The 24,001-nt window shown below is 48.1% G+C and overlaps 1 protein-coding gene and 2 long non-coding RNA genes across 30 annotated transcripts in view; 1 reads left to right on the top strand and 2 right to left on the bottom strand.

The window, feature by feature from the left end:
- Positions 1-24,001, bottom strand: part of CUX1 (cut like homeobox 1) — a 472,306-nt gene that overhangs the window by 330,250 nt on the left and 118,055 nt on the right.
- Positions 1,567-23,065, bottom strand: LOC144339743 (uncharacterized). The gene is made up of 2 exons (XR_013415117.1): positions 21,490-23,065; positions 1,567-2,748 (listed from the first exon to the last, which is right to left on the bottom strand). It is a non-coding gene; the product is annotated as an uncharacterized LOC144339743 (long non-coding RNA).
- LOC144339765 (uncharacterized) lies at positions 11,206-16,750 on the top strand. Its single transcript, XR_013415140.1, has 2 exons — positions 11,206-11,558; positions 15,366-16,750. It is a non-coding gene; the product is annotated as an uncharacterized LOC144339765 (long non-coding RNA).

Genomic DNA, 24,001 nt, shown 5'->3' with positions numbered 1-24,001 from the left:
TGAACCTGCATTTCAACAGCTTCCAAGTTCAAATATTTCTACGTAATGCATCTGATCCTCAGCCCGGCAAACTGGAAGGCGATGGAGTTTGTCACGGTTAAGCAGCAGGCAGACTAGATGTGTTCCTGATGCCACCTGTGAGCAGCTGTGTGACCAGAGCAGTGATTCTGGAAGTTGCTCTAAGCCACAGCTTCCTCCTCACTACCATGGGCGCTGGTGCCTGCACTGCAAACGCCAGCACATTGCAGAGATGGGATCTCGCTATGTTGCTCCGGCTGGTCTCAAACTCCTGCACTCAAGTGATCTGCCTGCCTCGGCCTCCCAAAGTGCTGGGATTATAGGTGTGAGACACCGTGCCCAGCCAGCTTTAACCATATTTCTACTTTTTTTCCTTGAGATTCTCCTTGGCAATACATACAGGTACAAAAGACGCTAGGCACCAAAGCCACACAAATATTAACAACGAGGACGGGAATAATAGAATAATCGCAGTGGCTAACATTTACTGAGCCCTTACTTTGGGTTACAATTTTATTTTGTTGAGACAGGGTCTCACTTTGTCACCCAGGCTGGAGTACAGTGGCACCATCATAGCTCAATGCAACCTTGAACTCCTGGGCTCAAGTGATCCCCCGACCTCAGCCTGTCAACTGGCTGGGACTACAGGTGTGCATGACTGTACTCGGCTTATTTTTAAATTTTGTCATAGAGATGGGGTCTTGTTATGTTGCCCAGGCTGGTCATGAACTCCTGCCTCAGGCGATCCTCCCATCTCAGCCTCCTGAGTAGCTGGGACTACAGGTGCACACTACCATGCCTGGCCGACTTACAAACCTTTTTTTTTTTTTTTTTTTTTTAAAGAGATGGGGGTCTCGCTATGTTGCCCAGATCAGAGGGTTACAATTTGAAATGATACCGAAGTTACTTGGTCTTCCAGAACCAAGAGCCTAAGACATATAGACATGCTTGCTGCCCATAAAGAGAATTAAAAGGCAAATGTAAAACTCCAAGCCATAATTTCAACATCGCAACGTGAGAAGTGAACAAATGCCTTTTTTTTTTGTGTGTGTGTGGATTTCCCAGAAGAAAACCCTTAAAAGCAAAGGCTGTGCTTCCCCTTCAACCCTCCACATCGTGAGACAAAACAGACATCGCCAGGCCCGACTGTGTCCTGGCACGGGCCTGAGGCCCTGCTGATCCAGCGCCTTATCTATATTTGGTACGTGAGGTAAAGCGAGAACATCTTATTCCTCCGCCTTTAATAAGTCAGCTTAAGACATCATTACTCACCACCCGAGTGAACTCATTTTGAAACTCTGAAGGTGGAGAGGCCACTCTTCGCATTTCTTACTAAAAGAGAAGTGGCTCCTCTCCCCCGATTCCTACAACAGGAGCTGCCACAAATACCTTCAAAAAGGGGGAAGGTAGATTCGCTCACCAACTCACCGTGTAATTGCATCAACGAGAAGGCCGAACACCAACACATAGGGAAATGTTTTTCTTCTAATAAGTACCTTTCTGCAAGAAGCCACCAATTATGAGGGCCGGGAATGTATTTAAATGCTTCTTACCGCACCAAGTGGAACATCAGCCACTTTTTATTTAATACTTAATTTGAAAGGGAGGGAGAATGAAGAGAATAAAATTTCCTTTTCCTTCTCTAACAAGATGAGTCACAATTTCCAAACATTAATCAATTAGTGAGTCAGAGTTGAGGGAGAAGAGGAAACGGCTGGGAGGCCTTCCACTGCGAGCTCTTCCCAGAACTGGAGAAAATCAGGAACCCCCGAGGGCTGACTCGACTTCCCCAGTCCTCCTCACACGTGAGGAGTGGGCAGGGCGGCGAGAAGCCAGGCTTCCTGGCCTCTGAGATGCTCCAAGGGGGTCCCTCTGCTCCTTCATTTATGGAACACACACACATTTCGGAGGTGTCTATTTCATGTTGCAAACAGATGGATAAAATGTCCCGACAGAGCCCACATCCTCTGGGGAAAGGCAGACAATCAAGTCAGTGACTGCAGAAGGACATACAGATGTACCCTGCACACCTATGCACACCCAGCGCAGGGGTAGAAAACGCAACGGGCAGGGGGAAGGGGTGGGGACCTCCCAACGCACCTCTGGGACCAGATAAGCCCCCAGCCGAGACCAGCACGGCGCAGTGGGGGAGAAGGTGGTGGCAGAAAGGCGAGTGGTCCCACACAGGACCACACTTGTGCAAATGCATGGGCGGGAGAAATGAAGGCATGTTCAGAACCCACAGGTGGTTCGGCATCGGTACCAACTCCACCAGATGAGGGAGGGACACTGGCCAGAGGCCATATGGCAAAGGGCCACTGATCCCTGCAAATGAGGTCAACATGTTCTGAAAGGTACTCGGGGTTCCGTAGCATGGATCTCATGCCTTAGCCAGGAGAGCTGGTTAAGGCACAGGCGGCTGGGCCTGCCCTCATATTTTCTGATTCAGCGGGTTTGGAGTAGACCTGAGAATCTGTACTTTTAATTTGTTTATTACTGAAACAGGGTCTTGCTCTGTTGCCCAGGCTGGAGTGCAGTGGCACGATCACGGCTGACTGCAGCTCTGACCTTCCAGGTCTCAAGCAATCCTCAAGTCTCCTGAGTAGCTGGGACTACAGGCATATGCTACCACACCCAGCTAATTTTTGTTTTTTTTTTTTTTTTTGGGTAGAGATGGGGTCTCGCTATGTTGCCCAGGCTGGTCTTGAACTCCTCAAGCAATCCTTCCACCTTGGCCTCTCAAAGTATTGGGATTATAGGCATGAGCCACCATGCCTGGTCAGAATCTGCAATTCTAACAAGTCCCCAGGTCCTGTGATGCTGCTGGTCTGGGCCACACCTTGACAGCCACTGCTCTATAGGACAGGAGTTCAAATGGGCCTGATTGTCTTTTTAAATAAAGTTTTATCGGCACACAGCCACGCCCACCATTTTTGTATTATCTATGGCTACCTTACAGCAGAGTTGAGTCTTTGTAAGAGACCATATGGCTCTGCCGAAACCGATAGTATTTTACCATCTGGTTCTTTACAGTAAACAGTTTGCCAATCCCTGCTGTAGGCTATGAGAATGGGTGATAAGAAAGGAAAAACGCGGTGGCTCATGCCTGTAATCCCAGCACTTTGGGAGGCTGAGGCAGGGGGATCACAAGGTCAGGAGATCGAGACCATCCTGGCTAACACGGTGAAACCCCACCTCTACTAAAAATACAAAAAATCAGCCCGGCATGGTGGCGGGCGCCTGTAGTCCCAGCTACTCTGGAGGCTGAGGCAGGAGAATGGTGTGAACCTGTGAGGCAGGGGATGCAGTGAGCCAAGATCACGCCACTGCTCTCCAGCTTGGGCCACAGAGTGAGAAGGCTCTGTCTCCAAAAAAAGAAAAAAAAAAAAGTAAAAACCAAAAAGACTTGCACAGTCACTGAGTTTTGAAGGGTACTGGGTTGATCAATGTTCAGCAGGTTTCTTTTCTGCAAGAGTTTACAGAGCCTTTAATAACTAGTGCAGTTATCCTGGGACTCATGTCCCCAGACATGGCATTAGTCTACGGGATGCTGCTAAAGGAATTTTTTTTTTTTGAGACAGTGTCTCCCCCTATCACCCAGGCTGGAATGCGGTGGCACGATCTCAGCTCACTGCAACCTCTGCCACCCACTCAAGCGATCCTCCCACCTCAGCCTCCCAAGTAGTTGGGACCACAGGCGTGCACCACCACACCCTGCTTATTTTTTGTATTTTTAGTAGAGATAGTGTTTTGCTATGTTGCCCAAGCTGGTCTGGAACTCCAGGTCTCAAGTGATCTGCCCATGTTGGCCTCCCAAAGTTCTGAGATCACAAGTTGAGCCACTGTACCAGCCTGCTAAAAGATTTTAACCCAGGGAAGTTAATCAATCGGAATTGTATCTTGGAAAAACTCCTCCGGGGGCAGATACACAGAAAGGGAATGAAACCGAAGGAAGTGAGACCAGTTAGGCAGTTGCTATGGTAACTAAGAAGTAAGGCGAGTGTGCACTGGGACAGGGGTTGGCCGAGTTTTACTGGAAAGGGTCAGATAGTAAATATTCTACGTGGCTCATGCCTGTAATCCCAGCACTTTGGGAGGCAAGGCAGGAGGACTGCCTGGGTTCGGGATTTTGAGACCAGCCTGGCCAACATAGTGAGACCTCATCTCCACAAAAAAAAGAAAAGAAAGAAGAAAAAAATATATTTTAAGCTTTGCAGGCCATATGGTCTCTGTTGCAACTACTCAGCTCTGCCGCTGTAGCCCAGAAAAGCAGCCACAGACAATAGATAAACAAATGAGTATGGCTGAGTGCCAATAAAACTTTATTTATGGAGGTGAGGTATGGAATGATGAAAAAGTTCTGGAGATGGATGGCAGTGATGGCTTGCACAACACTGAATGTACCTAATTCCACTGAACTGTAGATTTCAAAATAACTCAAATGGTACATTTTATGTTATGTGTATTTTACTACAATTTTTTAAAAAAACAAACTATGGGCCATGAAATTTGAATTTCATATAATTTACTGGGTTTTTTTTTTTTTAATTTAATATAATTTTCTTATCTCATAAAATAGAAGTCTTCTGGGCCGAGCGCAGTGGTTCACGCCTGTAATCCCAGCACTTTGGGAGGCTGAGGCGGGCGGATCACCTGAGATCAGGAGTTCAGGACCAGCCTAACCAACAAGGTGAATCCCCGTCTCTACCAAAAATAAAAAAATTAGCCGGGTGTGATATCGGGTGCCTGTAATCCCAGCTATTCGGGAGTCTGAGGCACAAGAAGCGCTTGAACCCAGGAAGCGCAGGTTACACTGAGCCGAGATCGCGCCATTGCACTCCAGCCTGGTCGACACGGCGAGACTCCGTCTCAGCAAAGAAGCTTGTACTGGAACTGTCAGATCCTGTGGGGTAATAACCAGCCCATCTGTGATAACGCCCAGGAGACACCAGTCCCTGAGTCAGGGGCAAGAACTCCTGCCTCCTTCACCTCTCAGAAGCCCCTCTCTCAGGGACTGGGCCTGGGGACCACTGTCTAGCAGAAAAAGCAAGCACTTGCTGGGCACGGTGGCTCATGCCTATAATCCCAGCACTTTGGGAGGCTGAGGTGGGTGGATCACCTGAGGTCAAGAGTTCAAGACCAGCCTGGGCAACATGGCAAAACTCCATGTCTACTAAAAATACAAAAATTAGCCAGGCATGGTGATGTGCACCTATGATCCCAGCTACTTGGGAGGCTGAGGCAAGAGAATCGCTTGAACCCAGGAGGTGGAGGTTGCAGTGAGCCAATATTGTGCCACTACATTCCAGCCTGGGTGACAAAGCGAGACTCTGTCTCAAAGGGGGAAAAAAAAAAGAAATAAAGAAAGAAAAAGGAAAAAAAAAGCAAGCACTCTGCCTTAGCCACAGTAAATGATCACAGTGAAATTCAATCAGAGATGAGGAGATTAAATAATGACCAATGTTTGTCAAACAATCTGTGGGAGAAGAACACACAACAGATTTTTAAATTTCCAGCCCATTGTGGACTGAGATCTTTATAAAATAAATTAAAATGCCACTTGGATGTCACCGTCACATTAAATTGCTATGAACATTTCTAGACACCTACTCTGAACATCTGTGCTTATCTTGTTGCAGACCAGTGATGGCCAGGGTCCTGGGCCACACTCAGACACACCTGCAGGGGGCCAGTGGCCTGGCATGGTGCCTCCTGAGGTTTCTCTGCCGAAAAGAGAACAAAATGTACAACCCAATCAGGCCAGCCAGTCCCAAGCTTATGGACTCAGGCAGGTGATTCCTCAGGGACAGGACTCTGGAAAACAGAGGACCTCAGTGGGATGCTCCTGTACCAGGGCGGGCTGAAGGTCAGCAAATGTCAGAGAAAAGAGACTGTGATGCTCCAGCAGAGCCACCAACCAGGAGCCCCTGGCTAATCTGGCTCTTACAACAAAGCAGGGCTTGAGGGGATCCAGATACAGAGGCCCAGACCCAAGGGAACTCCAGAGACCCAGAGGGACAGAGACACTTCTCCATCTTTATAAAGAAATCAGACAACTTGAACACTGGAAATCTACAATGCAGGGAACGTTCCAAGGCTAGCCCTTATTTTAAAGGCTGGACTTTATTATAAAATCCCAAGGCACCACGTTCCCCTATGAAAAGCCAATTCCTAAAGTGGATCTAGGGCACAGAGGGAATGGATTCTCACTCCATCAGAGCAGACAGTTTTCCGCTTAAGAGATGTAATTGCAAATCATTTTAGAAAACCCTCAACAACTAATTGTCGTGATAATGCCAAGTTTACGGAGCCCAAATAATGGACAAATATCACCATGTAATAGAATAGGACAAAAATGGTAATTTTACTATGGAAAGTTGGAACTTGCCATTTCAAATTAGCAGAAGCTGTGAAGTGGGCATTACTGACAATGTGAATATAGTAATTGGGGCTGATTTCTTGGCGCCTGGCCGAATCTGGCTGCCTGGCGTCCTGTGAGTTAATTATAGCTCTGTTAACGGAGCGGGGGCAGGGAACTCGGCAGTGACGCAGAGATAAAACTCAGCCCAGGTCTCTGCAAAGATGAGGCAAAATGTGAGTGTTTTGGCTGGAGATCAGGTGCAACAGAAATTAGTCCCAATTAATTCCGTAAGCAATAGTCCTGAGGAAATACAGACAAGGATGGCTGGGGTCAACATTTCCCGGGAGCTGAACTTTCTGAAGGTGTCCTTGCTAACTCAAACTTGGTCTTCATCCTTTCCACATTGCCAGTGGAATGGCTAAGTAAGTCATTTTCGTCTACATCCAAAAATATTTCATTTACTGCTTTAAAAGATTCCTTTTAAAAAAATCCCAGGAATCAAAATATGTGATTCTGTCCAAATTAGCTCTCTCCACAGACTGAGACAATTATTTCACTGTGGGCTTTTTTGGAAATAAATCTTTCTTTTCTTTAATTTTAGAGACTGTATTGTGCACTTTGAGATTTAAGATGGAATATATTTCGTCCCCATGTCTAAGTTGTTGCCTGTCTAATACGTTGGCATGCCCCATGCTGGGGCACCAGTTTCTTTAAGAAACTGATGAAGGTGTGTGCAGGATTAACTTATGGTTGGACATGGGGTAAATATTTAAGGTCGGGCTCATGCCTAGAACAGTGAGGTGGTTTTTTGGTTTTTGTTTTTTTGAGACAGAGTCTCGCTCTTGCTAAGGCTGGAGTGCAGTGGCATGATCACGGCTCACTGCAGCCTCAAGCTCCTGGGTGCAAGCAATCCTCCTGCCTCAGCCTCCCAAGTGGCTGAGACTACAGGCACACGCCACCACACTTAGCTATTTCTTTAATTGTTTTGTTAAGACAGGGTCTCACTATGTTGCCAAGGCTGGTCTCCCAACTCCTGGACTCAATGGATCCTCCCACCTCAGCCTCCCAAAGGGCTGGGATTGCAGGTGTGAGCCACCGTGCCCGGCCATTTTGCAGTGAAGTTACTCAAGTTTTAAATCTGTGATCAAAACATTTAAAATAAAAGTTGGTCACTGCTTCCTCGTTCTTGGGACCTGCTTCCACTTTCCCACCCAAATCGGCTTTGCCCTTTCCCAGCTGAAACTCTGGGTGACACATCCCGGGCTTTCTGTGGCTCCCCTCGCTGTGCACCGTTTTCTCACCACCGAGCTCACGGACAGACTGGTTCAGGGGTGCCACCTCCTTGGTCTCACTTAACACTGGCCCCTGAGCCCTCCCCAGTGGCAGTGTGGGCTGAGCATCAATGCTAGAGTCCCCTGAACTGAGTACGAATTCTCCAAGCAAGTCTACGCCTCCTGTGGCTTTCATCTTTTGTAAAATGAAGACAGCAAGACCTACCTCTGATGACCATGGGGAACTCATCTGAAAGGCTTAGCAGACAGTGATCTTTCCTTCCCCTGTCCCCCTCCACCAGCTCCTGGCCTAACTCCCCACCCCAAATCCAACCCAACATTTGCCAGCTGCAAGCTTGACCATCACTGACCCTCCTGCTAGAAACCTTATCTTTTTTTTTTTTTTTTTTTTTTTGAGACAGAGTCTCGCTCTTTTCACCCAGACTGGAGTGCGGTGGCGCGATCCAAGCTCACTGCAACCTCCACCTCCCAGGTTCAAGTGATTCTCCTGCCTCAGCCTCCTGAGTAGCTGGGATTACAGACACCCACCACCACGCTGGGCTAATTTTTGTATTTTCAGTAGAGACGGGGTTTCACCATGTTGGCCAGGCTGGTCTCAAGATGAACTCCTGACCTCAGGTCATCCACCCACCTTGGCCTCCCAAAGTGCTGGGATTACAGGCGTGAACCATCAAGCCCAGCACACCCTTCTCTTTCTAAGCGCAATCTTCCCTCCTGCTGGAAACCCTTCTCTTCCTGACCCGAGTCCTGAGAAAGCTGCCCTCTGACCCACCTGTCACTTCAAGACTGGTTTTGATTCTTCTACTCTGTCTGTCCACACATTGCACTAGAGAATGTCGTCACCTTCTCAGTCCCCGATCGCTCTGGGGCCTTCCATCCCCCACCCTTCCAAATCCACAATTCTACCTTGACCTCTCGCCAGGTGCCGCCCTCCTGACCATAGACCCAGTCATTGGAGGTGCATAGAACTCATTATTTGAATAAACAGACGCCTTGTCTTGACTCCTAAACCAAGTCCTGTGCCTCTGGTGTACCCGACCTTGGCTGACAGAGCCAGAACTCTTCTTGCCACCCAGACCCATAGGTGGTGGAGGGAAGGGAAGGCGATGCAGGCTCATCAGAACCACGTTCCCGTGCACAGGAGGTCTGGGACTGCAGACACGCCCAGCTCCCTGAACCTGGCCGACTAGAACCCCTGACTCCTCCCTCTCGGCCTGCAGCCCTGTGCACAGAATCCTGTAGATCTTGTTCCTACTCCTCCCGCCATCCAGGTCTTCCCCTCAGTCCCCACAGCCCTGGCCAGGACCTGCACTGGGCTCTCAAGATGTCCCACTGGGGACTCAACTCTCGTTCAGAACATCAGCTCTACGAGGCCAGGACTGTGACCTGCCTCCCCCAGCACCTAGGACTGTGCCCGGCACGAAGAGAACACTCGATACACAAGTCGTTTCCATGAGTCCTTGTGCAACTGTAAATAACAATAAATTAACTCCCAGGTATAAATTACAAAATGCAGCAGAGAGGAAATGTATTCACAATTTAAATAAAAGTATTAGTGACTTAATTTATTTTATTTTCCTGGCAGGAAACTCTACATTCTGTGGAGTGGTTTCGGTGGTGGTGTGCTTTGTGTCTGAATGACAGCGGAGGTGTCAAAAGCAAATGTATCCTGTAGCTGAAGGTGCAGAGCCTGAGCCTGCCTGGGTTGGAGCTGCTGCATACAGGCCCTCGTGGCTCTGCCTTGAGGTCGCTCTGCCCTGTGTCTGCAAAAGACCTCATCCTCATCCACCCCCGACTCCCAACACGCACCCAGCACCTGCCCCACAGGCTTGGTAATCTGTGGGTGACTGTGTGTGGAAGGAGTCCCAGAGTGGGCTTGGGAGGTGGGGTGGCACCCTGGGGTGACACTTTCTGGGAAAGTGCAATGCTGTTGTATTTTCTCACTCTTGTGGCATTTGGTCTTAACTCTGGGTATTGGAAGCAGCAGCTTCATCCCCAGGCTAAATTGCAACACCTTACTTCAGCAAAAAGGCCCTCTCATTTCATACCAAGTGGAGCGAACCCGACAGCAGTGATGTGCCATACAGCCCGCACCAGTGTGGCGACAGATGCAACCTGGGTGTGCCCACCTGCTCCCTGGGTGGCCCAAGGTGACTGCTGCAGGTCCGCAGGACCCTCCAGGAGGAAAAGCACCAACCATAGGGCACAGGGTTTAAAAACAGAAACAGAATCACCCACGAACAGACACGCCACAGCGGATGACACAGACTGCCCAGAGGAAACGAACCAGGGTCTCTTAGCAGGAGCTCAGAAGAAAAATTCCAGATCCTGGGTTTGATTTGAGAAATTCACTAAAGCGTGACCTTAGGCAGGTCCCCACTTCCCTCATCTGTGAAGTGAGAGGTGCAGAGAGCTGGATCGCTGGTGTCAACTGGTGGCTCACTGGCCACAAATGGTCACGGAGGAGCATGGGTCTCCCGCGTGAGCCAGGACGGTAACACCCAGTGCTTCCCCCAGACCTTGGTGGGTTTATGTCTTACTGCTGAGCCTGCCAAAGCACATTGCTGATGTTGAATGCTAGCCTATAAATGTATCAGCGCCTTCCTGGGGAAAAGCAGGAGCTCTGTTTCCATGGCACTGGGGTAGATGAACAGCTGGCGGTGCAGGGCAGCCCTCCCGCCCCTTCCCACTCCATCCTGCAGGACTCTTGGACACGACTACCCCCTGCAACCCAGCCGCTCTCTGGAAGGAGCCATCGGGAGGGGCTGGGACAGTCTCCCTGGGTGGGGACAGGGCTCCCTACAGATCAAGTACCTGTTCTCAAGGCCTGGGTCACTCACACCTGGGATGGCTGAGCCCAGTCAACTGAAGAAAAAAACAAGTTTTCCTTCCTGAGTCACAGCACTAATGGAGGCTTTGGCAAGAACCTGTGTGTGGCTCAAGTTGTCATTTTTTTAATTATTATTTTTAAATAGAGACGCGGTCTAGCTATGTTGCCCAGGTTGGTCTCAAACTCCTGGGCTCAAGAAAATCCTCCCACCTCGGCCTCCGTAAGTGCTGAGATTACAAGTGTGAACCATGGCACCCAGCCCAATTCACTTTTTTTTTCTTTTTTTTTTGAGACGGAGTCTCGCTCTGTCACCCAGGCTGGAGTGCAGTGGCGCCATCTCGACTCACTGCAAGCTCCACCTCCCGAGTTCATGCCATTCTCCTGCCTCAGCCTCACGAGTAGCTGGGATTACAGGCGCCTGCCACCACGCCTGGATAATTTTTTGTATTTTTGGTAGAGACGGGGTTTCACCGTGTTAGCGAGGATGGTCTCGATCTCCTGACCTCGTGATCCACCTGCCTCGGCCTCCATAAGTGCTGGGATTACAGACGTGAGCCACCGCACCCGACCTAATTCACTTACTTAACGATATTTATGGAATGCCTAAGTGGCAGGTATTGTGCTAGGTATACAGCAGAGACCAATATTAGATCCCGAGCCTCAACAAGCCAAAAGGTGCCAACGAGACTCATCAATGCCCCTGCTTTTTTTTTTTTTTTTTTTAAAAAGCCCAAAACTCATCCATTAGGGGACACTGTTCCCAACCTACTTGTGACCGCACGAGTCCTCTGACTCTCGGTATGTAAGCCGAGCCCCTCTGCACCCTGCATACGATACGTGATACTGAAAACAGCCCATCTGAGAGCAAACACCAACCAACACTGCACAAAGACACCGAAAGCAGCACTGACGTCAGTCGCCACAGCGTGGGAGAGTGTCTGCCCCTCAGAGTTTTGCATGAATTGGTCATTTTTCTTGAACTCAACAGAAGCACTGACCAGAGGCTGGGTGGAGTAGCTCACACCTATAATCCCAGAACTTTGGGAGGCCGAGGCGAGTGGATCACTTGGGCTCAGGAGCTTGAGACCAGCCTGGCCAACATGGTGAAAACCTGTCTTTACTAAAAATACAAAAATTAGTCAGGCATGGTGGCGGGCACCTGTAATCCCAGCTACTCAGGAGGCTGAGGCAGGAAAATCACTTGCACCCGGGAGATGGAGGTTGCAGTGAGCCAAGACTGTGCCACGGCACTCCAGCCTGGGTGACAGAGCAAGAATCTATCTTGAAAAAAACAAAACAAACAAAAACAAAACAAAACAAAACAAAAAACAAAATTAAGCACTGACCAGGATGGAGAGGAAAGTTAACATCCACTAGGTACCTGTGTGCACGGCACTAAGCCACAGCGAACACAGGTGTGGTCTCAGTTATTAATCACAGCTGTTCTAGGAAGGACAGATTCCTGTCCAAGCTGAATGGAGGTGCAGAGAAGGGAACTGATCTCCCAGCAGCCGATGGAACCTAGATCTGGGCCCAGGTCCGTGTGCAGCAAAGGCCATGCTGCTCCCACCACCTCAGGCACCAAGAGCTGGAGCAAAGGCTTGGAGCAATCGGTGGAGGAGCTCAAGTTGCCCTCACAACAGGAAAAGCAACCCAGAGTCTGGGAGGCCTGCAGTGGCTCATGCCTGTAATCCCAGTACTTTGGGAGATCAAGGCAGGGGGATCGCTTGAGCACAGGAGTGGTTCGAGACCAGCCTGGGGCAACACGGGGAAACCCTGTCTACAAATAATTTAAAGATTCACCGGGTATGGTGGCGGGCATCTGTGGTCTCAGTTGCTAGGGAGGCTGAGGTGGGAGGATCGCTGAAACTCAGGAGGTCGAGGCTGCAGTAAGCTGAGACCACACCACTGCACTCCAGCCTGGGCGACAGAGAAAGACCCTGTCTCAGAAACAACAATAACAACATTTTTTAGCCAGGTTTTTTGGTCTGGAATAGACACTGCTTCAAATGGAGATTGCTTGAAATAATACTGAATACAAGGTGAGATTGAAAAGACACACCTGCAGAAACTGGGCCTCTTGGAATGAAATTCAAAAAAGACGTTTGTTCCGATTCACTTATTCTGTGAAAGCAAACCTATGACCCAATGTGTCTGCGTTACAGACAGGCCATTTCCCTGCTGGGAATTTTCCTGTCCTGGCTATGATACTCCACCCTGTTAGCTTTGGGAGTAGTCTTTTTCTCTCTTAGTCATGCTTTTCTGGATGCCCTCCAACCCTCGAGCTAAACCTGCAGTACCCTAAAAAGGTAGGTGAACGGTGCTTCTAGGATTTAAGCATCTTTCTCCACCTACTGGAACAGAAGCTGGGTACATTTCTACCCCAACTCATGCAAAAACAGGCCTGGGAAACAGTGTGTACTGGCATGTTTGATAATGTTGCAGTTTCACTTCCAGCTGAAAGGACTTAAAAACAGGGACAGAGAGAGGGGGAGGGAGAGAGAGGAACCTTTCCCTTGTGTCTGTGCTTTTAACAACTTGTTCTGAGCAGTTTCTGCTCTTTTAAGGTTTGCAATCAAGGCTGGAATTTAGCAATGCAAAATGCCCCTCATAACCCTTGCGTCCAAAGGCTTGCGTGGGGTAATTAAAAACACAGAAATTCTTCAAAGAATGTATCTGTTGACTAGTTAATATCATAAAGCCTTCGCTCCTGAACTGTGATCCCAGCCTGAAATGAGGCAGATGGAGTTCAGGAATGCCCCGACCTGAAAACTACCAGAGAAGGGAAGAGAGACATCCACTCTCAGAATCGGGCTATTGACCTGCAACTGCCAAACGGCAATCTCAGCAAGAAAAGGCGATCCCGTAGCTTGAGGAAATTAATTACAATAAATAGATTCCACTGGCATCATTCATTTTTCCAAGACTTTGCTTGCAGCACAAAACAAAGATGTGAGCACTTTCTTCCATTTTCATCTTTAAGATACTCTAGGAACAGTGAGGAAAGCCAGGTATTCCTCAGGGACACCCCAGCTACCACGAAGCAGACCCCCAAAGGAGATCTCCCCATGCAGTGATGAAGGCCAATCCTGTGCAAGTTTTGGGGAAACTGCAGGTTGAGCCTGGCAATTCACTCACTTTCCCTTCAAACTATGGCAAAAAGTAGGCCAGAGAGACTCCAGCATGGCTCCTGGGTCTCCCCCGACCCGCCCTCCTCCCAGTGAGTTCCCCAGGCAGCCTGTCAGGTCCAGGCCTCCATCAGGGCTCAGGTTGATGGGAACAGGCTGCCCGGCTGACTGTATCCCTGGAAGCAAGCTCAGATTGGCGACAACATGCTCCAGCTTTAAAAGAGCCACCTGCCTCAAGGAAGCCCAGCTCCCTGCCCTTTTCCTTCTGACTCTGCAAATTTACAGTATGCAAATAAACTGTGAGGAGCTCTTCACTACAAGAGAAACGGAAGGGGCTGGCCTCACTAATGGATTGCTGTGTGACTCCGGGCAAGTCACTGACCCTCTCTGGGCTTGAAGAACTAACAGGATGGTCTACTGATTGCCAAGACAGCTGTGCCAGCATTCCCACTGTGAGGCATCCTTGGGCTAGACAGGGGTCTGGAATCCCTCAGTGAACATGGGCACCACAGCATTTAGTCAATCAGCCAAGCAATAGATGTGGACTGATCAATAACATGCCCAACCAAGGATCTGGGAGGATTGAAGTGCTGGTCTTACCTTCCCAGAGCTTACAATCTAATAAGAAAACACATTCACTTGCAAGTTAAAGGACAAAGGAATCAAATGACAATATAAGAAATAGAACAACAAGAAAACACACACACACACACATACATATGTGTGTGTTATATTGATATATATCTTACATTGATATATATACACATATATCTATCAATATAAGAAAATACTAGAAGAGCATCTGTAATTCAGAGATCGAAGGAAGGAGGACATCTGGCCTCCAGGCAGAGCTGCGCCCGGGAGTAATAACCCCTTACTCCTTCTGTCTCACCTGTGCGTGCCCACAGGCACCACAGCCTGCCCTCCATCACAGGCACCCCTGGTGGGAGCCAGGGACTTCATGGAGTGTGCCTCTGGGCGAGCTTCTCTTGCCAACAACACTCAAATATTTTTTCCACTGGTGACCCAGGCTGGAAACTGGCCAGCTTTGCAAACACTAAAACCTCCTTTTTTTTTTTTCTTCTTGAGACAGGGTCTCCCTCTGATACCCAGGCTGGAGTGCAGTGCCCACTGCATCCTCAACCTCCCAGGCTCAAGCAATCCTCCTGCCTCTCAGCCTCCTAAGTAGCTGGGATCACAGGCTTACACCACCATGCCCGGCTTTTTTTGTTTTAGAGACGGAGTCTCACTCTGTCACCCAGGCTGGAGTACAGTGGCACGATCTTGGCTCATTGTAACCTCCACTTCCCGGGTTCAAGCAATTCTCTGTCTCAGCCTCTCAAGTAGCTGGGATTACAGGCATCTGCCACCATGCCTGGCTAATTTTTGTATTTTTAGTAGGGATGGGGTTTCACCATATTGGTCAGGCTGGTCCTGACTTCCTGATCCACCCACTTCAGCCTCTCAAAGTGCTGGGATTACAGGCATGAGCCACCGCGCCTGACCCCAATTTTTGTATTTTTTATGGAGGGGTCTCACTATGTTGCCCCAGCTGGTCTCAAACTCCCACGCTCAAGTGGTCCTCTGGCCTCAGCTTCCCAAGTAGCTGCGACCACAGATACCCACCACCAATAATTTTTGCATTTTTTAGAGGTGGGGTTTCACTGTGTTGGCCAGGCCACTCCTGGGCTCAAGTGATCCACCCGCCTCAGCCTCCCAAACTACTGGGATTACAGGCATGAACCACTGCACCTGGCACAAAACCTCCTTCTTTAAAAAAGACTGCTCACATTCAGGATGTGAAGCTGCAGAGTGGCTACACAATCGTTAGGACGAGGGTTAGGTGTGGGGCTGTGCTCAGCTTTAAATGGCCCAGGGGACTGGATGTTGGGCCCGTGACATAAGCACTGCCTGACCAGCCTTAAAAATCCCTCCACGCGGTGGTATATCCACACAATGGAATACTAATTGGCACTGAGAGCGGCCACACTGCTGAATTGCAAATGTACCGCGCTAAGTGAAAGAAGCCAGCCTCAAAGACTGCGTGCGGTATGATCCCTTTATATAACACTCCAGAAAATACAAAATGATGCCAACAAAAAACAGATTCGTGGTTGCCATGGACTGAGAGTAGGGGAAGGGACTGACTACATAGAGGCTTGGGAGAATGTGGGGGGAGAGTGGAATCATCCTATATCTTTTTTTTTTTGAGACAGAGTTTTGATCTTGTTGCCCAGGCTGGACTGCAGTGGCATGATCTTGACTCACTGCAACCTCCATCTCCCAGGTTCAGGCGATTCTCCTGCCTCAGCCTCCCAAGTGGCTGCGATTACAGACATTGTACCACCATGCCCAGCTAAATTTTGTGTTTTTAGTGGAGGCGAAGTTTCATCACATTGGCCAGGTTGGTCTCAAACTCCTGACCTCAGTGATCTGTCCGCCTCAGCCTCCCAAAGTGCTGGGATTATAGGCGTGAGCCATCATGCTTGACTAATTTTTGTGTTTTTAGTAGAGACGGGGTTTTGCCATGTTGGCCAGGCTGGTCTCCAATTCCTGACCTTAGGTGATCTGCCGACCTTGCCCTCCCAAAGTGCTGGGATTACAGGTGTGAGCCACTGCACCCAGCCTGTCCTCTGTCTTAATAGTGGTAGTGGCACATGACCATATGTGGTTGTCAAAATTCATCAAAGTGGACATCTGAAAAGGGTGAATCTTACTGAGTGTAAATCTGACTTTTTAAAAAAATCTCTTCCCCCAGTGAAGACCTGATTGACACCAGTATCTCCAGGTCAGTAGATAAGGATGAAATGTAACCAAAAAAAGGCTCCCAACATGCTGGATATTGGCCAGGCACAGTGGCTCATGCCTGTAATCACAGCACTTTGGGAGGCCGACACAGGAAGATTATTTGAGCCCCGGAGTTTGAGACCAACCTGGGCAACATAGTGAGACCCTGTTCTGCAAAAAAATTAGCTGGGTGTGGTGGCACACACCTGTGGTCCCAGCTACCCAGCAGGCTGAGGTGGAAGGATCACTTGAACCTGGGAGGTTGAGGCTGCAGTGAGCTATGATCACACCACTGCATTCCAGCCTGAGTGACAGAGCGAGACTGTGTCTCAAACACACACACACACACACACACACACATACACCCCAAAAAACATGGATATCAACCCTTTGTACTGACTGATATCATTCAGGCCTCATAAGTAGCTAGATCCAAATATTTACTGCCATCTGTAATTCAATTATTCACCTTTCTCCTGGCTTTTCTGTGAGGGAGGAAGGGCAAGAGTGTGGGTAGAACAGACGAGTTAACAGAATCTTCTCAACGTTCAAGACTGTCTCCTATGATTTATAAAAATCTTTGGTGTCTGCTGAACTCACATTTGCTAGAAAATGCTGGTGGTGATGAAGTGAGTAAGCAGAAATCTACTAATATTTGTATCATTAGGTCGGGCGTGGTGGCTCTCACCTATAATCCCAGCACTTTAGGAGGCCAAGGCGGGTGGATCACTTGAGCTCAGGAGTTCGAGACCAGCCTGGCCAATGTGGTGAAACCCCGTCTCTACTAAAAATACAAAAAAATTAGCCAGGCGTCGTGGCACGTACCTGTAGTCCCAACTACTCGGGAGGCTAAGGCAGGAGAATTGCTTGAACCTGGGAGGCAGAGGTTGCAGTGGGCCAAGATTGTGCTACTGCACTGCAGCCTGGGAGACAGGGCGAGACTCCGTCTCAATTAAAAAATGCGATTTTGATTTATACCTTTTCCCTCATTCTGAAGGTCCCCCACAACCTCGTCACACCCCATTTCCAGGGACTCGGACATGTGAATAACCCTGGCTTATGCCAAAGCTTGGGCGATCTTTGCTCAAAAATAATCCTAGAGCCACCAGGTTCTGCCTCTATCTCTGTCTCATGCTGTGATAACCTGGAGATGGCTTTTAGGTCTAAACACTGATGGTAAGATTCATTTCTACCACTTGAGCCCCTCCAGGAGCTAATGTCTTTCACAGGGGGAGGAGCTGGGGGCTGGGGTGCTGACACCCCAGTGCAGGGTCTTCAGGGAGCCACGCAGCACACACTCCCTAGGCATCTACTTTGTGACAGAGACAGAGACATGCAAACCACAGCCCCGGAAGGGGACACATCCTCAATCAGCATCTGGAGGAAGGGACACAGAGGGAGGCCACGGAAGGGGGCCCAAACTGGCCTTGGAGTAAGCATTCCAGGTGCTGTTTCTAAATGCAAGTCCCCAGGCCCTTCCCCGGTGACTGTGGCTCACTAAGTCTAGGGTGGGGCCCAGGGACAGTATTTTTAACAAGCACACACACACCCAGGAGGTTTTTATGATTAGCCATGTTAGGAAAACGCTGACACGGGGGAGTTCCTGCGTGCCTGGAAACGAAGCTGCTTGCTTAACCATTACGGTTCTGAGAGCCGGGAACCCTGACTGCCTGATCTCCACCTAGCCTCCATCTAGCCAGTCCCACGTGGCCAGGGCAGAAAGCAAAACCCCAAAGCGAGGAGGTCGGTGGGGACGGCAGGGCTGGCGCCTAGGCAGCTTCCTCCGCTGGCCCCCTGCCACCCTCCGCACAAACACAGCCCGGCTGCCGCCTCCAATCCAGACCACCCACAGTAGCCGGGCATGATGGCCGCGGGGCTTTCCTCTCTTCTGTCCCCTGCACTTAGCCCCCGCTCACCCTCGAAGGACAACCTTTTCTCCTATGTATCTGGGAAAACTCCCAGGGGATCCTGCCCTAACTTCCTCCCCGGGGTTCCCATCTCCCTGAGTTCCCTCCTGTCCGCCTGCCAGCCCAAGTGCCTGATCTCATCTCCTTCCAAACTCTGTGACCTTTATCTCGCTCTGAAAATGACATTCGCACCCCTCTTGGAATAATCCCTTTCTCCCCACCCCCGTCACACCTGGAAACAAGCTCGGGGCTCCCCCTTGTCAGGATGGGGAAGTCCTCATTCTTAACCTGGTCCGTCTACAGATGCACCCTCCCTCTTCCCTCCTCACATCCTTCTCAGCCAAGTGCTTTCAAAACTGTCTCTATGCCTCTATGCCCCCAGTTCCACAGTCACAATCCCCCACCTGCATCTCCTGGAACAGTGTTTTCCTGCCCTGTGGGTTAAAGTCTGTCTCCACTAGAATGTAAGCACCGCGAGGGCAGGGACCTCGGCCTTCTGCTCACTGCTGCAGCCTCAGGGCCTGCAACTGCCTGGCACACAGCTGGTCCACAACAGATCGTTGTTGAATGGGTAAGACATAACCACTGCTTCCTTGTTTTAAGAGCGTATTTCTTGCAAAGTCCTCTAAAACAGCGTCCCAGCTGTTCCGGCTCCACCTCTGTCCCCAAACATCCATCTGCTGCCAGGCTGTAGAGTGTAACGTCGGCTGGAAATGTGAGCCTGGCCATGTGACTCCCAAGTGTGTACCCTCTGACACTTGGCAAGGCCTTAGGCAGGGTAAAGTCCAAGCTTCACTTGGCCTGAGTCCCACCATCGTGTGCCGTCCCCAACACCACCCCAGACTCCTCACGCCTCGTGACAGCCCCACACCGTTGCCACACCAGGTTCAGGTTCCTGCACATCCCCAGAGCCCTGTCTCTAGCTGCAAACGTCTGCTGGGTGCTGCCCTCTCAAGAGTTTCATTTACTACTTGAGATCAAAATGATGGATACCATGCCAACCTCCCCAGCTGGGCCAGGAGTGCCCGGAGAACTGCAGGGCACCCACAGCAGACGTGCCAGCATGTCCGATGGCAGGACACAGAGCTGTGAAAGCGTGGACAGAGCCGGGTCTTGTTCGTTCATGCACGTCACTCTCCAAGTCAGATCTGTCCCAGCAGCCGTCTCACAGTTCCCCTCCACCCACTCCTATAAGTGGACCCTTCCTCCTCCTCCTCCTCCTGCTCCTTACCCCGGGCAATGCTGTTTTCACCTCTACTCCTAGAGAACACGGCAAACCCAACTGTACTTTGGCCAGAACTGACTTGAAACAAACCCGAAAGTTTACTTTGGAAGGGAGTTAATAATAAAGGCTGGAAGGCATCTTCAGGGCGATAAACACCTCCTTTTTCCTTTCTCCCAGCCTTGGCATGGCACCGTCCCCGGGGAGGGGAGTGCTTTCTGGGACACAAAACTGAAAGCCTCATGACAAGAGCCAGGGAGCCCAGAAACCGGGAAGGAGGAAGAGGACAGAACGTGGACGGAGCAGGCGACTTCACGAAGAGCCATAAAATGTGTTTCTCGTCTCCCGAAAGCTGAAAAACCCTTTCTTTAACTCATGAGAGGCTCGGGGCTGAGAGCTGAGCTTTTAAAAGTCAGATTCGTGAAACCCTGCACACTGCCAGGAAGAAGGAACAATAATCCCTCCACCCCAAAGTTTCTAGAAACAAATACAGAAATAGAAGAGGCACTTCTTTGAATCCAAACTAAATTATTCTGTTAAGTATTGAAGGTTGTCAGAGAAATACAACCAGAATAAACATCTCTGATAATGAAAGCGCATTATAGCGAAAAGGCGGCAACTTTTTAAAACATTACCTATGCTATCTCTAAAATAAACAAAAATAAGACAAAATTCTCATGACTTTTAGGCTCTAATTTAGGTGGAAAGGAAGTCAGAGAGAGATTTTCAAGTTTATACTGTACAACTTGACCTTTAGATCATCGTTACAGTGTGGTGAATTCTGAATTTCTGTTTAACATACTATTATCCTTTAAACAGTAACAGGCATTCTATTTCACAAAGAGACTAAAGATGCCACAAACCTGCTGACAACTATATTAAGGTTCCATAGGATAGAGACAACTATATTAAGGTTCCATAGGATAGAAACAACTTCTCTTCTGATTAACCACAGGGATTTCAACAGGCTGTGATACACGTTTTACATGGAAAACATTATTAGCCAGCTGATGGGGGTGAAGGGAAGAGAAAATGATCAAACAAAGCAAACTTCCTCAGCACGCCATACATGATCTTTCTGGCTTTTAAAATACCCTAACATCGCTTTTTAAACTTTGATGACAGAAAACAGAAAGAACTTTTTTTTCATCATTTCAAAGGAAAGCGCTACAAGATTTTCTAAATTAGGGCTAAAAGACAGAATGGCTATTTTTAAATGTCTGGTTAAAAATTAGAAAGTCTCAAAGGTAAGCCACAAGTATGCGAACAAACCGAGAACATTGCTATTTCTGTTCAAGTACCAAAGACTGCAGTAAATGAATGAATATATTCATCTTCACTTTATGATCAAAATGGTCAATGGGAGGTAAGAAATCTAAAACTTACTAAAACAGAAATGTTTATCTCCTATACAACATGACACCTACTGAAAATTCCATAGAAATTTGTCCAATCTTAATATCAGAAGTATTTTCTTCGGCCAGTTCTAATTTTGAAAAACAGAAAGAAAAGCTATAAAGTCCATTAAGAAATCTTAATCTCCATGAAGACAATGAATAATGTGAGAATATGAACTTAATAGCGTTTGCCTAGGAAAAAGGTAAATAGCGCCGAATTCTTTTTTAAAAATCTAATTCTTTTTTTGTTGTTATTGTTAAAAAAGGAAAATGTCCACTTAGTATAAATACTAACAAAGGGTCTGTATTTTTTTTTAACTCCTCCAAATCCCTGGAATAATGTCTGCCAACTAAAACACCTACTATGAATTTAGTAATGGGTTATGCAAACATAAATTATAAGGCCAGACATTTTAAAAGGAAAAAAAAAAGGTGATTTATCGAGGCACTGGAGACACGGTAGGAGAGAAGCAATATTTCAATTTTCCACATATTCCTCAGCACTACAGATGTGTTCATGCAAAAAGAATTTTAAAATAAAAATGACTCTCGGCTCTTCTGGTTCTAATCTATCAGTTCATTTACTTGAAAAGGGTTATCAACGAATTCATTTCCCACTTATAATTGAGAAAATTAATATAAAGCCAAACATTTTATCAAGTTTTAAATATGAATGAAAAACGTATCTCACGATCTAGTTTCAGTAAAAAGAAAAATAGAAATATCACATCCCCTTACAGAGGCAAAAAGAGTTAAACCACATGTTCTGTTCTTAAATTATTAGCCCTAGAACCTACCCTGATCCTGTTTTACTTTAATTTCTTTATTTCTATTCACATATCACTTTTCCTTGTCTCAATTCACTGTTAAGTGAACCAGTATTTTTACTTGATTGCGGCAAAGCAATCATTTAAATACATATGAAATACCTTTCATGGGTTGTAGATATATAAGCAAAACAAATGAAAATATACTTGTCTACAACTTTTAATTCAAGGAAACAGAAGCTACCACCCTTCTCTGAATAGATCACGGGAGCTGTACTGGCCCAATGAAATTCCCCGACCACACATCAACCAGGCGGAAATCTTCATTTTTCTTCACTTTGCCAGTGGCTGACGGCTTCACAAATGGTCATCTTCAAAAACACATGTAACTGAACGAGCTGATCTCAAGAAAAGGCTTGAAAATGCTGCGCTCATAAGCGATGCACGTTTCAAAATGCAAAAGTGCAAAAGAACATCTCTGCACGTACTCCCGGCACTGTGAATTCCTCCCCGGAGAAGGCTAATTTGAACACACATGCTTGCATGCGATATGGGTTCCTGGCACTTTGATTATGTGAACACACCTGACCCCAGGGAAATAGGCTGAGGCCGGCCCCATATTTCAGACAAACCAAACAGCCAATAGACAGTAATGGCTTTAAGCTACTGATGGCCCGGGCCAAAAATGAAGCCGCACTTAATCTTCTGAAGGAAACTGTCAATGTTAGGAGGCCCAGGGCCGACCTTTCCCTCGATCTTAATCACAGCCACCTATGATAACAGAGTGAGGTTTATTTTTATGCCTGGCTCCAGACACAATGATCAATCCTTCAATTTTGACGATTTTGTATCCCACACAATGAACCAGAGTAAGTGAAGCCCATGTAGATGGTTTCTGTGGATCCCTCGAGTCAAATATATAGAATGAAATTCACCTGTGAATGAAATCTAAAACAATCAATCAGAACTCGAAAATGCTTTCTAAAGCCTCTCCAAATCTACATATTCAATGAGATTCCAATAAAAGCCAATTTAAAATTTCCATCTAAAAAATAAGAATTCCTGAGGGGCATGGTGGCTCACACCTATAATCCCAGCACTTTGGGAGGGACTGAGCCCAGGAGTTTGAGACCAGCGTGAGTAACACAGTGAGAACCCCTTTCTACAACAAATACAAAAATCAATCAGACACAGTGGCGCATGCCTGTAGCCCCAGCTACTTGGGAGGCTGAAGTGGGAAGACTGCTTGAGCCGGGAAGGCGGAGCTTGCAGTGAGCTGAGATCGTGCCATTGCGCTCCAGCCTCAACAACAGAGTAAGACTCTGTCTCAAAAAAAAAAAAAAAACAAAAAACAAACCGAGGCCGGGTGCAGTGGCTCAAGCCTGTAATCCCAGCACTTTGGGAGGCCAAGACAGGCGGATCACGAGGTCAGGAGATTGAGACCATCCTGGCTAACACGGTGAAACCCCATCTCTACTAAAAAACACAAAAAAACTAGCCGGGCAAGGTGGCGGGCGCCTGTAGTCCCAGCTACTTGGGAGGCTGAGGCAGGAGAATGGCGTGAACCTGGGAGGCGGAGCTTGCAGTGAGCTGAGATCCGGCCACTGCACTCCAGTCTGGGCAACAGAGCAAGACTCTGTCTCAAAAAAAAAAAAAAAAAAAAAGACCTTGAAGCAGCTTTGCCACTTGTGGGCAGTGACGCCCTAGGCAAGTTACTCACTCCACCTCTCTGGGCCTCAGTTTCCCTCTCTTTGAAACAGAAATAAACACTGTACCTGTTTCGTAGGGATCCTGTGAGTGTTAAGTTAGTTAAATGCCTTTTCAGTGTTTAGAATAGTACTGGATATGCAGTAAGTGCTCACTAAATGTCAGCTGCCATTATAAGCTACGATGGCTGTGTCCCTGAAGTTACCGAGCCCTACAACAGTCTTCCTGGTTCACCCCATTCCACACACAATGGGACTGCCAGGAATATCTGCTGCACACATCAATGAATTCTGGGTAGGAAAACCCCAAGAGACAGAGGAGGTGATGCCTTTTAAGAAGAAAGGGATGTGCCTATGTCTTGGGCCCACAGGTAAGACCAACAGAAATAAGGACACCTTTGGAAAAGAGAGGAGCCTCTCGTTGCAAAATTTGTAGCTCTCGGCCACACAGAACCTCGGAGTCTCGCTCTGAAATCCAGGCTGGAGTGCAGGGCGTGATCTCGGCTCACTGCAATCTCTGCCTTCCAGGTTCAAGTGATTCTCCGTCTCAGCCTCCAGAGTAGCTGAGATTACAGGCGCGCACCAC

The sequence above is a fragment of the Macaca mulatta genome, chromosome 3 (assembly GCF_049350105.2).
Source record: "Macaca mulatta isolate MMU2019108-1 chromosome 3, T2T-MMU8v2.0, whole genome shotgun sequence".
NCBI lineage: Eukaryota > Metazoa > Chordata > Mammalia > Primates > Cercopithecidae > Macaca > Macaca mulatta.
This window is presented reverse-complemented; position numbering and strand designations above follow the sequence as displayed.